This window comes from Nomascus leucogenys, chromosome 8 (genome assembly GCF_006542625.1).
Source record: "Nomascus leucogenys isolate Asia chromosome 8, Asia_NLE_v1, whole genome shotgun sequence".
NCBI lineage: Eukaryota > Metazoa > Chordata > Mammalia > Primates > Hylobatidae > Nomascus > Nomascus leucogenys.
Window position 1 is genome coordinate 52,981,501 of NC_044388.1, and position 15,860 is coordinate 52,997,360.

A 15,860-nucleotide genomic window follows, 5' to 3' on the forward strand; every position below is an offset into this window, starting at 1 on the left:
GCATATCTGTGTCCAAGATTCCTCCTTTTGTAAGGATACCAATGAAATTAGATTAGCGCCCCCCCGCCACCAACTCCAGTATGACCTCATCTCAACTAATTCCATTTGCAATAACCTTATTTCCAAATAAGGTCACATTCTGAGGTACCGAGGATTAGGACTTTAACACACGAACTTACGGGACACAATTAACAGTTCCCCACACCGCCCTGCTAAAATGCACGTTCTTCTCATGGGCAAAATATATTTCACCCCTTCCCTACATCCTCAAAAGTCTTGAACCACTCCAGCATCAACTCTAGGTCCAAAATCTTATCCAAATATTCTGTAAATCAGATATGAGTGAGACCTGAGATATGATTCATCCTTGGGCAAAATTTCTTTCCAACTGTAAATCTATGAAACCAGACAAGTTATCTGTTTTCAGAACGGAAATATCTATCTTATTCCTGTCCCACAGTGGAGCAAATAGTCCCATTCAAACAGGGAGAAACTGGAAGGAGAAAAGGGGGTCCTAGGTACCAAGCAGGTCTGAAACCTAGAGAGTAAACTCCATTAGAGTTTAAAATGGAAGAATATCATCCTTGGCTTGATGCTGTGTGGTTGATCCTAATATAGGCAAAGCCTTTTTCCTCAATTAACGCCCTAGGTCTAGTCCTAAAACGGCACCTTGCCAAACCTCCCAAGTATAGATTCATAATCTATTGATTCTAGACTCAACACAAGCCTCCTTCTCTCAAGAACTGTAGCCCGGATCTGTGACTCTGACACTCAGCAGAAGCAACATTCAGGCTTTAGGTGCAGCCGAACCACCACTGACTGTTACCACACTCAGTTAAACCTGTCCAGGAAATCAGGATCAATCTAGGCTTCTCATGGCATTTGTAGATCTATCACTGGCCAAGCTATAGGATCCAAGTGAATAACCAATGCTTTCAACACCCTTTCAGAGAATTGTTTCAATTTGACCTCCAGAATCAGAGCAGGAAGCACAGTCCTTCCAGGAAAGCAGATTGCTATTTCAAATGGTGTGAGGTAGACCTGTGCTCCGCTTCTTAACACCAAGTTGAAAGATTTCAGGGCCTCCTTAGGATGAAATGGATGCATTTCCTCTTGCCACAACTAATAAAAAGGAAGTATCTCATTTGTGACAACATGGATGAGCCTGGAGGACATTATGCTCAGTGAAGTAAGCCAGGCACAGAAAGACAAATACCATGTGATCTCACTTATATTTGGAATTGAGAAAGATCAAACTCATAGAAGCAGAGAGTAGAGAAACGAGGAGATGCTGGTCAAAGGGTACAAATTTTCAGTTAGACAGGAGATACGAGGTCTGGAGATCTATTGTACAGCATGGTGACTATAATTAGTAACAGTGTATTGTGTATTTGAAAATTGCTAAGAGAGTAGATTTTAAATGTTCTCACCACAGGAAAAAAATATGTATAATTATGTGAGGTGATGGATATGTTAATTAGCTTGATTCAGTCATTTTATAAGGTATACAAACGGGTGAAACCACATAACAAAATTAAGGAGTACATTGTAGTGTACTCCTTAAGTTTTTAAATTGTCATTTAAAAATAAATAAATTTTAAGGCCAGGCATGGTGGCTCATGCCTGTAATCCCAGCACTTTGGGAGGCCGAGGTGGGAAGATTATTTGAGCCCAGGAGTTTGAAACCAGCCTGGGGAATACAAAATAGCCAGGTGTGGTGGTACATGCCTGTGGTCCCAGCTGCTCAGGAGGCTGAGATAAGAGAACGGCTTGAGCTTGGGTGGTCGAGGCTGCAGTGAGCCATGATCATTCCACTGTACCCCAGCCTGGGTGACAGAACAAGACCCTGCCTCAAAAAATGAATAAGTACCTAAATAAATAAATAAATGTTAAAAACAAGGCAAGAAAATAAAATTAAAAGAATTATGATTTATAAAGAAGAAAAAAAGGCAGCATCATTTTCTAAACTCATGATCTGGTCAAATAATCATGATCCCAAAGCAGCTGAATGTACTGACCACATCCCACAAAAGGAAACTTGAAAAGTCATCACTTGAAACAGGGTAGTCTAATACAGTGTTCCAAAACACACCTGCAGCAGAACCACCTGAACTTGAAAATGCATGCTCCCAGGCCCTGCCTCAGGACTATTGAGGCAGACTCTCTGGAGTTGGTGCCCATTTTAAAGTAGGTCACAATGAGTGGTGATTCTTTTGGGTGATTCCGTTTAAGAACCACTGGTCTTTTAAGAGCACAACTTTTGGTATCAAACCAAGAGCAAGGCTTGAGAACCAGCTCTGTCTTAATTTACTATGTGATCTTGGGGGAAACCATTTAACGTCTCTGAGCCTCGGTGTTTTCCGCTGAAAAGTGGGAATAATAATATCTACCACACAGAGTCCTTGAGACAGATCAGCTAATGCATGCGTAAAAGGTATGAGAAATAGAATGAAGAGATGCATCAGACATGGTTTTGTAGAATCTGCTTTGTAGGGTTCTTTTCAGTAGAGGAGACAGCATGCAAAGCTCTTTAGGGTTGGAAGGATGCAGCTTTGTAGGACCTCTCTCATAGAGTTGTGAGGAGTCCATGAGCTAGAGCAGGCAAAACTCATGGCACCGTGCCTGGCACCCACGTAGGTGTCAATAAATGCTCCCCATCGTTACTGATCACTAGCCCCATAAAGCTGGGAGGCCAGCAGTGTCCAGCTCAGGTGGAGTGAGTACAGTGTGTCTGGTGGGAGGTAGAGGCAGCCAACACAGGACAAATTAGACAGGGCCAGAGGAGCAGGCCTGGAGTCCAGGCTAGGAAATCTGTAGTTCCCTGTGTGCGTGTTGGGCATCCACTGACATTTTCTGAACATGGGAATGAGGAGGTTCATCTAGCAGTAGTTGGGGAAGGGATTATTTGAGGGAAAACTCAGAGACAGAAAGACAAGGCAGGAGACTGTTGTACACACCAGACAAAAACCTCTACAAAAGTCAAATGACACAGGAGTCAGCCAGCACAGCAAGCCCTTAAGGAGTCCATGTATGGGCTGGGTGCAGTGGCTCACGCCTGTAATCCCAGCACTTTGGGAGGTCGAGTGGGGTAGATCATGAGGTCAAGAGATCAAGACCATCCTGGTCATCATGGTGAAACCCTGTCTCTACTAAAAATACAAAAATTAGTGGGGTGTGGTGGCTGGCGCCCATAGTCCCAGCTACTTGGGAGGCTGAGGCAGGGGAATCACTTGAACCTGGGAGATGGAGGTTGCAGTGAGCCGAGACCATGCCACTTGCTCAGCCTGGTGACAGAGCAAGACTCCATCTCAAAAAAAAAAAAAAAAAAAAAAAAGTCCACGTATGAATAAGGAAAAGGTGCCCCTCCAGTGGCTGCAGCCCACACTGGAGCACCCAGCGGAGAGAGCAGAGCCGAGAGGAGAGGGCGGCCCATTTGCCCACTGACCAGGGCCTTCGGTGTAATGAGCAACACACATATGTGAGAGTTCTGAAGTCACTAGGAACAGAAAGAAGAGGGAGAAAACATTTCCTTTCATGTTAACACAGAGCCATTAACTCTTACATTATCCTGAGAATACTTCTGCCCTTTTCCCTCAAAGTGCTATTAAATTGTCATAAATTCTTATTTTAATTCCTGCTCATTGACAGCCAAACCCCTGACAGTTAGAAGACATTTGGTTGAGAAACTTTTATTGTAGAAAATGTCACAGATTAAAATGACATACCAATATTTTACACAACTGGACATTGTCCCCTAGGCAAATACGTGTGAAAATATGTCCTTCCCAAATTGATTGTCACTGTAGGGACACTCCCTCAACTTAAGACAAAGTTAGCCAGTCAGTCAACAGATGCCATATTCCCTTCATTATGTAGCAGGAAGAGCCACAGACAAAACCCCTCAGACACTGAGTTAAAGAAGGAAGGGGTTTATTTGGCCGGGAGCATCGGCAAGACTCCTGTCTCAAGAGCCGAGCTCCCCGAGTGAGCAATTCCTGTCCCTTTTAAGGGCTCACATCTCTAAGGGGGTCTGTGTGAGAGGGTCGTGATCAATTGAGCAAGCAGGGGGTACGTGACTGGGGGCTGCATGCACCAGTAATCAGAATGGAACAGAACAGGACAGGGATTTTTACAGTGCTTTTCCATACAGTGTCTGGAATCTATAGATAACATAACCAGTTAGGTCAGGGGTTGATCTTTAACTACCAGGCCCAGGGTGTGGCACCAGGCTGTCTGCCTGTAGATTTCATTTCTGCCTTTTAGTTTTTACTTCTTCTTTCTTTGGAGCCAGAAATTGGGCATAAGACAATATGAGGGGTGGTCTCCTCCCTTATTCATAGGTACCCATCAATTACATGATGCACGAGGAAATAAGTCACATGTGAAGCCTTCACTACATGTTTGGTGATGTGCCAGGTGCTAGGAATTCCTTAAGAGTGGGAGGGGACAGCCTCTGCCTTCAAAATATGCAGTCTAACAGGGAAGACACACAGTGAACAAATACATAAATAGCTACAAAAATGCAAGAGACAGGTAGCCTTACTGAAAGTGAGTAGTTGAGTAGTTAGAGAGGCGGTATGGACACAAGACCAAAAATACAGATGATCTGGCCTTTTGCAGGAAAAGTTTGCCAGTGACTGCTTAGTGGGTCAGTTTTGCAGGATTGAAAGTTCTGGAGATCTGTTTCACAACAATGTGAATATACCAAACACAAAAACATGGTTAAGATGGTAAATTTTATAGGATTTTTTTTACCACAATTTTAAAAATTTGAATTTTCAAAAAAATGAATTTTTAGAATCTAGAGAAATGATATAAAACTTAGAGTTGTTTATGGTTTCATATGAAGCATCATGCTGTTTGACAAATTTTAGTGTTTCTGGATAATGTATCATGAAAACTGGATTGAGAAATAATAATTAGATCTCCCCGTGTTCTTGCCAGAGATACGCACAGTTTTTATGAAGTTGCATTAGCCAGTAATAACCCCCATTAGCAAACAAGCCCTTGGTTGGACAAGAACACTCCATCTATCACCGGCCAAGCTGGCCAATGTACAGTGAAAGCTCACTAAAGGACACTGTTTAAGTCCAGCACTGCTCACTGTTCCCTCCTTCTTAAAGCACTCTTTGCTCATGGACTCCATGAGCCTGCTCTGTCCTGGGTTTCCATACATTGCTTAAGCTGAGCCTTTTCAATTTTCTTTGGTCATTCATCTTCCCCAAGCCCAGCCTTTACATATATGAATTCTTCAGGGCTCTATCCCAGACCACTCTTCTCCTCTTTCTGTAATCTCTCCCTCTAGACAATCTCATCCACAGTCATGGCTTTCATTATTCCTACATGTCAAGAATTCTCAAATTCATATCACCTGTGCAGATTTCTTCTCTGAGCTCCAGGTCCATATATGCAAATGCCTTCCTGACATCTCCCCTTGGATACTGTATGGGTTGAGGTACAAAGAGACCCAAAAATACAATACCTTAAGAGAGGTAGAAGTACATTTCCCTCTCAAATCACAGTCTAGCAATAGGCAGGCCCAAGCTGATGGAGGGGTTCTGCCATCCTCAATACAAGGTTCCTAGCTCTGGATTCAAGAAGACCATGGCAATTTCTATTGCCACATTTGCATCCCAGCCAGCAGGAAGGGGAAGAGGCAGAGGGGCAGGGGAAGGGGGGAACGCCATAAGTTATTTCCTGCCAAGGGTGTGACCCGGAAGCTGCACACATCACCTCCACTCACATCCCACTGGCCAGAAGTCAATTGCATAGACACACCTAAATGCAAGGAAGGTTAGGAAATGTCTCTAACTGAACAGGTGTCTTCCCAGTTAAATTCAGGAGGACTTCTCATGAAAAGAATAAGGGGAGAACAGCTGTGGTAGCACATCAGCATCCTCTGCTGCAGATATCTCAAAGTCTCTTCAAGTTGACATGTCCAAAACCAAAGTCATGTTCATGCCCTCCCAGGTCTAAACCTCTATCAGTAAGTATTACACGCCGGTGAACACCACCATCATCCACCCCGCTATTGCTCCTAAGAAACCTCAGCACCTGTATACATTCCTCTCTCCCTCACCTCTAGATCCAACTCAGTACTATGCCCTGCTAATTGTTAATCATGAAGCTTCTTCTCTTCATCTTTCCTGCCATCCTAACATGAGCATCCATGATCTCTCACCTGGACCACTGCAGTAGCCTCCTAACTGAGTTCCTTGCCCTCACCCCGTGCCCTCCCTTCCATTCTTGATACAACAACCAGGGGGGTCTTTTCCCAGTGCCAAAAGGGTGTTCCAGTCCCTCCATTAAAATCATCCATTGGCGGTCACATGCAGTGGCTCATGCCTGTAATCCCAGCACTTTGGGAGGCCTAGTGGGAAGATCACCTTAGGTCAGGAGTTTGACGCCCACCTGGCCAACATGGTGAAGCCCTGTGTCTATCAAGAATACAAATATCAGCTAGGCAGCATGGCGTGCACCTGTAGTCCCAGCTACTAGGGAGGCTGAGGCAGGAGAATCACTTGAACCCAGGAGGCAGAGGTTTCAGTGAGCTGAGATCACGCCACTGCACTCCAGCCTGGGCAACAGAGCAAGACTCCACCTCAAAAAAAAAAAATCATCCATTGGCATCCAGTGCTTTTCACATGAGCTACAAAACCTTACAGGTCTGGCCTCACCCCGCTATGCAACCCCACCCATCCCCATCCATCTCTGGAACCTCCTCCCCTTCTCTGACTGTGGCCTCCTTCTTCCAGCACCATCCCTCTGGCTGGAATCCTCTCCTTCCTTCTCCATTCCCACCTATGCTGGTTAACTCCTAGCTTCCTTCAGTCCACAGGGCAATGACTGCCTCCTAAGGGAAGCCTTCCATCACCTTCCCAAATGGGGCAATTTCCTCTTTGAGGCTCTCACAAAATCACGTGGCATCTCCCACTCTAGCCAAGCCTGCACTTCTGGTGTGGTTCTCTGAGGCCACGAGACATTTAGCCACAAGAAACCAGGCACTGTGTTTTGGGGCGGGGGGTGGGTTGATGGTTTGTTTTTGGCATTTTGTTCGTTTTGTTTTTTGCTTGCCATTGTGTCCCACCACCACCACCACACATAGCACAGTACCTTGCAACTAGTAAGATCTCCAAAATGCTGAATAATTGAATACAAGAATTCAGAACAACTGGGAGCAAGCAAGTCTGAATTACTTAATCTGAATTACTGCATTTTTATGAAGGAATGCAGTGCTCTTGCTTACAAATATGGGCATATAATTTGATGAAACAGGTCGTTGTGGAGCTACCTGTAGGCATTCAGGACAAGGAGGGGAGCAGGAGGAACATCTGACATGGCCATTGAGCGCACACCACATGCTAATGCAGAGAGAAGAAACAAATGCTCACAAAATGGCAGTTCCAAAAGATAACACATCATGTAAAGCCTTGATAAACACAAACACATATCCTCAGGAAGCTCAGGTGCAAGAGAAATCAGCATAGACCCAGAAGGATCGGCGATGTCTTTGTGCACAAACACACCCCTGATCTAGGGCACAACGGGCAGGGAGACAAGGATGAAGTGTTCAGGAGTAGAAGACCCTCTTGGCAGGAGGCTGGTGAGCAGACTTGGGAGGAGGAGAATGGCTGACCGGTCTGTGAGGCAGGGTGGATGCCAGTCTGGGGATCAGCTTATAAAGCTCCCTGACATGTGTTTGTTCTTTATGCAGAAGATGGTGGGAAGCTTGCTAACAGTCTGGGAGGGAAGTAGTTTAAGAGAAAGTCTTAGAAAGACAGGTCTGGAACATTGTACAAAACGGACTGGAGGTTGAACCCTGTGGTTTCTTAGCTGCAACCTGTCACCCAGAATGGAGGCAGGGTGCTGGGTTGGCCTTATCCACATGGGGGAGGAAAGCTGAGGTGTCCACACTCAGGTCTCACACAGCAGGCTGGGGAGGTAGGGGAAGTGCTGCCTTTTTCATGGTGTCGGGAATGAAGGAGGGTTCATTTATGACACAATACAAAATGTCCAGCTTCCAAGGGCCAAACCTGTGCACCAGGACCTGAAGCTTCCTGGGCATACGGTAAAGGGAGAAAGCAAGAACTACCCCCTCTTCGTGGTGAAAGGATCACATCTCATGATCCTAGGCTAATTCAATGCACAAAACAGTCTACACTCCAGCACTTTTTTCTTCCAGTCTTAGGACGCATCTACATCCCATTGAGATTGTTATGGATGACCAATTCTAGAAACTGCCAGATTGGTTAATGGGTTGGAGTACATTTTGTGAAAAAAAATTGCTCCCATTAATGAAGTTTTAGGGGCCCGTCAACCCTCAAAAATGGAAAAAGATCAACTGGATTTTGGAGCTGTAGAGGCATAAGAAATACGCAGTATGAAATATTGAAACTTTATTCCATTATGAATGAATACAATGTTTTCCTAGTCACATTGGAGTGACATTGATCTAGTATTGGTGCCATGTGGCAAATGCCCTCTTAGTTTTTTAATTCTAAAAGAAACCAATAGACTACAATTAAGCAACTATACTATTGAATATAGTGTAATTCTTATAACCTTCTTTGAATATTTTTATTTTTAGGTAAAGACACATCTCAATTTTTAGAAATTTATGTAAACTCAAAAAGTGAAAACTTCTTTTCTGTTAACTTTTTTTTTTTTTGAGATAGGATCCTGCTCTGTGGGCCAGGCTGGAGTGCAGTGACACGATCACAGCCCACTGTACCCTGAACTCCTGGCCAGCCTCCAGTGATCCTCCCACCTCAGCCTCCACTCCCAGCTCATCTGATAATTCTTAAGAGTTTATAAATTTCCAGTGAGGCTTTGCTTTTAAAGAGTGCTAAGCCTTAGGAGTTATTTTAGAGAGATTTGTTCAATGACTACATTGTGCCCCTTAAATAAAAAGATGGGTGAGAAGGGCTATAAAAATAATTTTCTCATAACCAAATAGGCAATACACAAAGAGCTCTGCTGAGATATTGATAGAAAAAATGAATTTTTCAAAAGAATACCCTGCAGAAAATTTGTCAAAGGAAATGAACAGTTGATTTGCTGAAGATAAAATGTAAATTTCAAAATAAAAGGGCAGGATTTTATAACACCTGTTAAAACTGTAAATGCCCATATACCCCCTTGAACCGATCTTTGAAAACCCACACTTTCAGAGACAAAAACCGTAGCATATTAGGACATACGTACAAAGGTGCTTACTGCAGACGCGTTTGTTAAGAAAAACGGAAAATTCTAAATGTCCATCAGAAAGAACGTATTCATACTATGAAATAGCATGCAACTATTAAAAAGAATGGGCTAGGTCCTCTGTGTTACCCAGAGCAATGTCCGTGATATATTAGCTGTTTTTGGCTTTGGGTTTTTTGTTTTTTGTTTAAGAGACAAGGTCTCATATGTTGCCCAGGCTACTGGGACTCCTGGGCTCAAGCAATCCTCCCACCTTGTCCTCCCAAAGTGCTGGGATTAGAGGCATGAGCCACTGTACCTGGCCGTGATATATTGTTAAGCAAAAAAAGTAAAATCACACAAACCGCAGGTTCTCGTTACACACACACACACAGAGAGATTTTAAGTTATAATTGTTATGCAATAAAATACATCTATTAAGCATACCATTGAATGAGTTTTAACTAATACATACATCCATTTACCACCACCACAGTTAAGATACCAAACATTTCCATTACCCAAAATTGTTCCTTTGTGCCTCTTTGCAGTTTATCTCCCTACCACCCCCAGGAAATGACTGAATTTCTCTCTGTCCCTATAGATTAATTTTGCTTAATTTAGGATCTGATATAAATGGAATCATATAGTGTGTGCCCTTTGTGGTGTTTTTAGTTTTTACCTGTTTTATAAAGCTGATATTAACATGTGTGTACATGTCTTTGGGCAAACATGCCTTTTCATTTTTCTTGGGTAACTGTGAGAGAAATTCCTGGGTCACATGCTAAGTGTGTGTCTAACTGTATAAGGAAATGTCAAACAATTCTCCTACCAGCAATGCATGAGATTTCCAGTTGCTCCACATCTTTGTCTACACTCGGTATTGTCAATCTTTTACCTTTTAACCATTTAATTAGATGTATAGTGGTATCTCATTGTGGCTTTCATTTGCATTGACATGAAAACTAATGCTGAGCATCTATCTGTACTTATCAGCAATTTATATTCGCATTTATTGCTTTGAATATCTTTTGTGAACTGACTCTTTTGTCTATTTTTCAATTAGATTGTCTTATTGTTGAATTGTAAGAGTTTTATTTCTTTATTTGAAATGGAGTTTCACTCTGTCGCCCAGGCTGGAGTGCAGTGGCACAATCTCAGTTCACTGACACCTCCGTCTCCCAGGTTCAAGCGATTCTTCTGCCTCAGCCTCTCAAGTAACTGAAACTATAGGAGCGTGCTACCACACCTGGCTAATTTTTGTATTTTTAGTAGAGATGGGGTTTCACCATGTTGGCCAGGCTGGTCTCAAACTCCTGACCTCATGATCCTCCCACCTCAGCCTCCCAAAGTGCTGGGATTACAGGCATGAGCCACCACACCTGGCCTTTTTTTTTTTTTTTTTTTTTTGAGATGAAGTCTCACTCTGTCACCCAAGCTGGAGTGCAATGGTGCAATCTCAGCTCACTGCAATCTCCACCTCCCAGCTTCCAGGTTCAAGGGATTCTCCTGCCTCAGCCTCCCAAGTAGATGGGATTACAGGCACCCACCACCACACCTGGCTAATTTTTTGTATATTTAGTAGAGACAGGGTTTCACCACATTGGCCAGGCTGGTCTCAAACTCCTCACCTCAGGTGATCTGCCCACCTCGGGCCTCCCAAAGTGCTAGGATTACAGGCATCAGCCGCCACGCCTGGCAAGGGTTCTTTACATATTCTTGAGCCAAGTTTTTAGATATACGTATTGCAGAATATTTTCTTAAAGTCAGAGGTTTGCATTTTCATTTTCTTTTTTCTTTTTTTCTTTTTAATAAGACAGAATCTTGCTCTGTCTCCCAGGCTGGAGTACAATGGCACGATCTCAGCTCACTGCAAGCTCTGCCTCCGCAATTCAAGTGATTATCATGCCTCAGCTACTGGAGTAGCTGGGATTACAGGCGTATGCCCCCAAGCCCAGCTAATTTTTGTATTTTCAGTAGAGACAGGGGTTCGCCATGTTGGCCAGGTTGGTCTCAAACTCCTAGCTTCAAACGATCTGACTGCCTCGGCCTCCCAAACCACTCATATTTCAGGCATCAGCCACCATGCCCAGACTACATTTTCATTTTCTTAATGGTACTTTTTCAAAGAGGAGTTTTTAACTTTGATGATAAGGCCCAACTTTTTAATTGTTTATTTTATAACTGGTGCTTTTTGTGTTCTAAAAAAAACTTTGCCTAGTTTTACCTTTAAGTCTGTGATCAATTTCATTTTAATTTTTGTGTATAATGCAAGATAAGGATAGAGGTTCATTTTTCCTATGTGGTATCCAGGATGTTCCAGCCCCATTTCTTGAAAGAACTATCCTTTCTCCATTGGATCACATGAACTATAGGACCCATTTTTTAAAAACTATACATAAGCATGGAGGAGAATACAGAAAAATACACATCAAATTGTTAACACTGATTACCTTTAAGGAAGTGGAATTGGAGGGGAATTGAGAGGAAACTAACACCCTTTTTTCTTACACATTTCTTTGGGGACTGCTCACCTTTTAATTTCCAAAGAAAGGAAATGTATTACCATCTGATATAAAAATAATGTAGAATTAGAAGGGGTCTTTGCTGAAGACAGTGAGATCATTTCAGCACCAAGCGTGAGGTGATGGAGCCTAGACCAAAGGATGCCATCCAATGAGTGGGGGTGAGAGAGACAACAAATGTTTGGAAGGTAGCACAATGGACTGGGTGGCTTGTAGGAAGAAGGGGAAGAGGAAAGCAAACAGGACTCCAAGGTTCTGTTTTGTTTGAGTTTTTGAGACAGAGTCTCCTTCTCTCACCCAGGCTGGAGTGCAGTGGCATGACCATGACTCACCAAAGCCTTGAACTCCAGCAATCCTTCTACTTTAGGCCTCTGTTATAAGTAAAATATTTACTTAGAAACAGAATGCTTGTTCCTCGGTACCACAAGGAAAAATCAGCATTTAGACAAAAAGTTTTCTCAGCAAGGCAATTTTACTTTCTGCAGAAAGGGTGCTCCTTGCAGGTGGAACAATGGCAAAAGCACACCTAAACAAAGGAGGGAAGCAATTTTTATCCCTTACACAGTTTGTCCCTGTTACTGTGTCCTGTCTCCATTGGCTGGAGCCAGACTGCACAATCTAAATTAAACCCAACTGGCTAATAATTTAAAACTTTCCTAAATAGGTAAAGGCAAAAGAGAACAAAGGAAAAGAGGAAGTTGCTTGTGAGAGGACTTAGAAAAGTAATAATATTTCCAAATAAGGAAGGGGCATAGGCTGTGAGCTGGAATGTGCCTGTGAGCATGTCCAGCACAGATATCTTGGTTAAAGTACAAGGACATAGAATGTACTTATCCCCTTATATCTAGCAGCTACATAAGATAGGGCTTAACAAAGAGTTATTAGCACAAAGCAAAGAGGCTTGAAGGAAGTTAGTCTTTAAAAGAAACTATTATTTCTAACATTTATGATTTATTCTTTAACAAGAAGGGAAACTTTGAAGAGGAAACTTTTTACTTTCTACAGCCTCCCAAGTAGCTGGGACTACAGGCACACACCACCACACTTGGCTAATTTTTGTATTTTTTGTAGAGATGGGGTTTTGCCCTGTTTCCCAGGCTGGTCTCAAACTCCTGGGCTCAAGACATACTCCAGTCTGAGCCTCCCAAAATTCTGGGATTACAGGTGTGAGCCAACACACACAGCCAACTCTAAGTTTTTAGCCTGGAAAAATGATGATGCCTGGAGAAAAAAAAAAAAAGGAAACTGGGGTGAGGAGCTAATTTTATAAATGACACACGTAGCTGAATTTGAAGGGACCGCAGAACATCTGACTGGGACTGTCCAGCCAGCTGTCAAAGATAAATCAATCACTTGATCTAGAATATCCAAGTGTCTCTAAGCAAGAGTTCTTGGGACATATTTGTTATTTCCACATGTTCTGAGCACCTGCCAGGAGCAGATTTGCCATACTGGGCACACAGGGAACGGAGATGGACAGGGCTGGACTTGCCCTCAGACTCATACTGAGTGCAGAGAAAGAGTGCTGCAGAATTAGCTGTAATTACTACTTCAAGAATGGAGATGAGTGGTGCAGAGATCCCAGTACATTGTCTGTATGTAGATAATGCTGCTAAAGTATTTAAGCTTGCTTAGAAATAGTTCCCTTAATTATTTTCAGCACTCTGCCCGAGTCTTGTTTACACTATTAATTTATTTCACAAACCCTTTCTTAGCAAATAATGCCAACAGATCCAGTGGGACTTAGCAAAATAAATGGAATCTAAATTAAAGTAAGCAGCCTGTGTCGATTTTTATTTCTGCTTTTTCAGATAAAGCAGCAGAGATTCATTAGGTATACAAGAGTATATCAGTGAATACAGTATAGCTGAAGAACTAACCATACCTGGTTTTCTTGAAAAAAAAAAAAAAATGGGACAGTCCCCCGTTTATGAGGAAATAAGTTTAGGATTCTCGAAGAACATAATCAATCAGAAATCACTAATATTTATGAAGAGTTTACCATGTGCCAGACACTATGCTGAGGCAGGCTTCATTCATTATCTCATTTAAATATCACAAAACCCCTGAGGCTTTTATAACAAGGCCTACTTTACATATGAGGGAACCAAGGCTCAGAAAGGTAAAGCAACTTGTCCAATGTCACCCAGCTAATGAATGAAAGAGTGGAGACTGTAACTCAAGTCTGTCTTACTTCACAGCTCATGCTCTGAAATAAGAATACATATATGAATATAATTAATAGCTATCACTTATGGGGCTAATACTATATGCTAAGAGCTGTGCTACGAATATCTCAACACACAAGTCATCTTTTTTTTTTTTTTTTTTGAGATGGAGTCTTGCTCTGTCGCCCAGGCTGGAGTGCATGGAGTGCAGTGGCGCAATCTCGGCTCACTGCAGCTTCCGCCTCCCGGGGTCAAGCAATTCTCATGCCTCAGCCTATCAAGTAGCTGGGACAGCTGGGATTACAGGCGTGCAACACCACGTCTGGCTAATTTTTGTATTTTTAGTAGAGATAGAGTTTTGCCATGTTGGCCAGGCTGGTCTCAAACTCCTGACCTTAAGTGGTCTGCCCACCTCAGCTTCCCAAAGTGCTGAGATTGCAAGTGGGAACCACCATGCCCAGCCTATTTTTCAAAGCTCTCTGACATTAACTCACCAGAGCTTCTTGATAAGAGCTGAGGAGGACAGCCTGGGAGTCAATATGTAAGAACGAAGAAGATATATGGAAATAAATCAGTCACCTGATTAGGTTACAGGATTTGGAGTAATTTTTATCTTAGTTGTTTATTAAAGCATTTTGCCATGAATCAACATTTTATTACAAGAAAGAATAAGAGCTTGTTTAGTATCCATTCCATAAACTATTAGGTGAACAATCATGGGGAGAAGTCCCCCAACGTCTCTAAGCTTCAACTTCCTCATATGCAAAAGGGGGCAACTTCTACCATCTGCTCCTCAGAGGTACCATAAAACTCAAGTGAGATGAATGTCTGTGAAAGTACTTCAGATGTGCTTTACATGTAGGCCTAAAGCCAAAGATGGGTTAACCACATTGATACTTAACATGAGTTTGCTCACTTAGATGCTGTAAACAACATGTAAGAGAGTAGGCATTAATAATGAGAACAGCTTGGTGCTGGCACATGAATACACAGACGAGCAACAGAGAGACTAGAAATAGACCACCTACATATGGGAATTCAATGTATGATCAAGTGGAATTTAAATCACTGGGGAAATGAGATATTTCAATGAGTGTCTCAGAACAACTAGGCAGCCAAATGGAAAAATAATATCTGATGCCACTTTATCACTTATCTAACAGAATTTCCAGATGTTTCAAAGATTTAAATATAAAAATAATCAAACTATAAATTCCTAGGAGATCACATCAGAGAATTTTTCTTTTTTTCTAGAAATGAATACTTTCTGCACAGTGCCTCACTTCTGTAATCCCAGCACTTTGGGGGGCCAAGGCAGGCGGATCACCTGAGGTCGGGAGTTCAAGACCAGCCTGGCCAACGTGGTGAAACTCCGTGTCTACTAAAAATACAAAAATGGTGGCGGGCACCTGTGGTCCCAGCTACTTGGGAGGCTGAGGCAGGAGAATGGCTAGAACCAGGGAGGTGGAGGTTGCAGTGAGCCGAGATCGTGCCGTTGCACGCCAACCTGGGAGACAGAGTGAAACTCCATCTCAAAAAAAGAAAGAAAGAAATGAATACCTTTCCAAATAAGACACAAAGGTACAAAAGCTATAGAGAAAAAAAGTTTTAATTTGCCTATCTAAAAATTTAAAATTCCTGAAAGGACAAAAAATGCCACAAAGTAAAAGACAAGTGACAAACTGGGAGATAATAAGGCAACATACCCAACAGACAAGGGGCTAAATCCCATAATAATTAATTAATTAATTAACAAATATTTAATGAGCAACTGTTATGTGCCAGGCACCATTCCAAGCATTTAAGACTTCAGAACAATTAGAATTCCCTGCCTTATGGAGCTCATATTCTGTTGGGGAACATACAGAAATCTTGCATATTAGTAGGAAAGCACAATAAAAAATGAACTATAAATAGTTGACAAGGCTGTTAACACAAGTGGTATTAAACACCAGAAAAGTGTTCACTCTCCCTCAAAACAAAT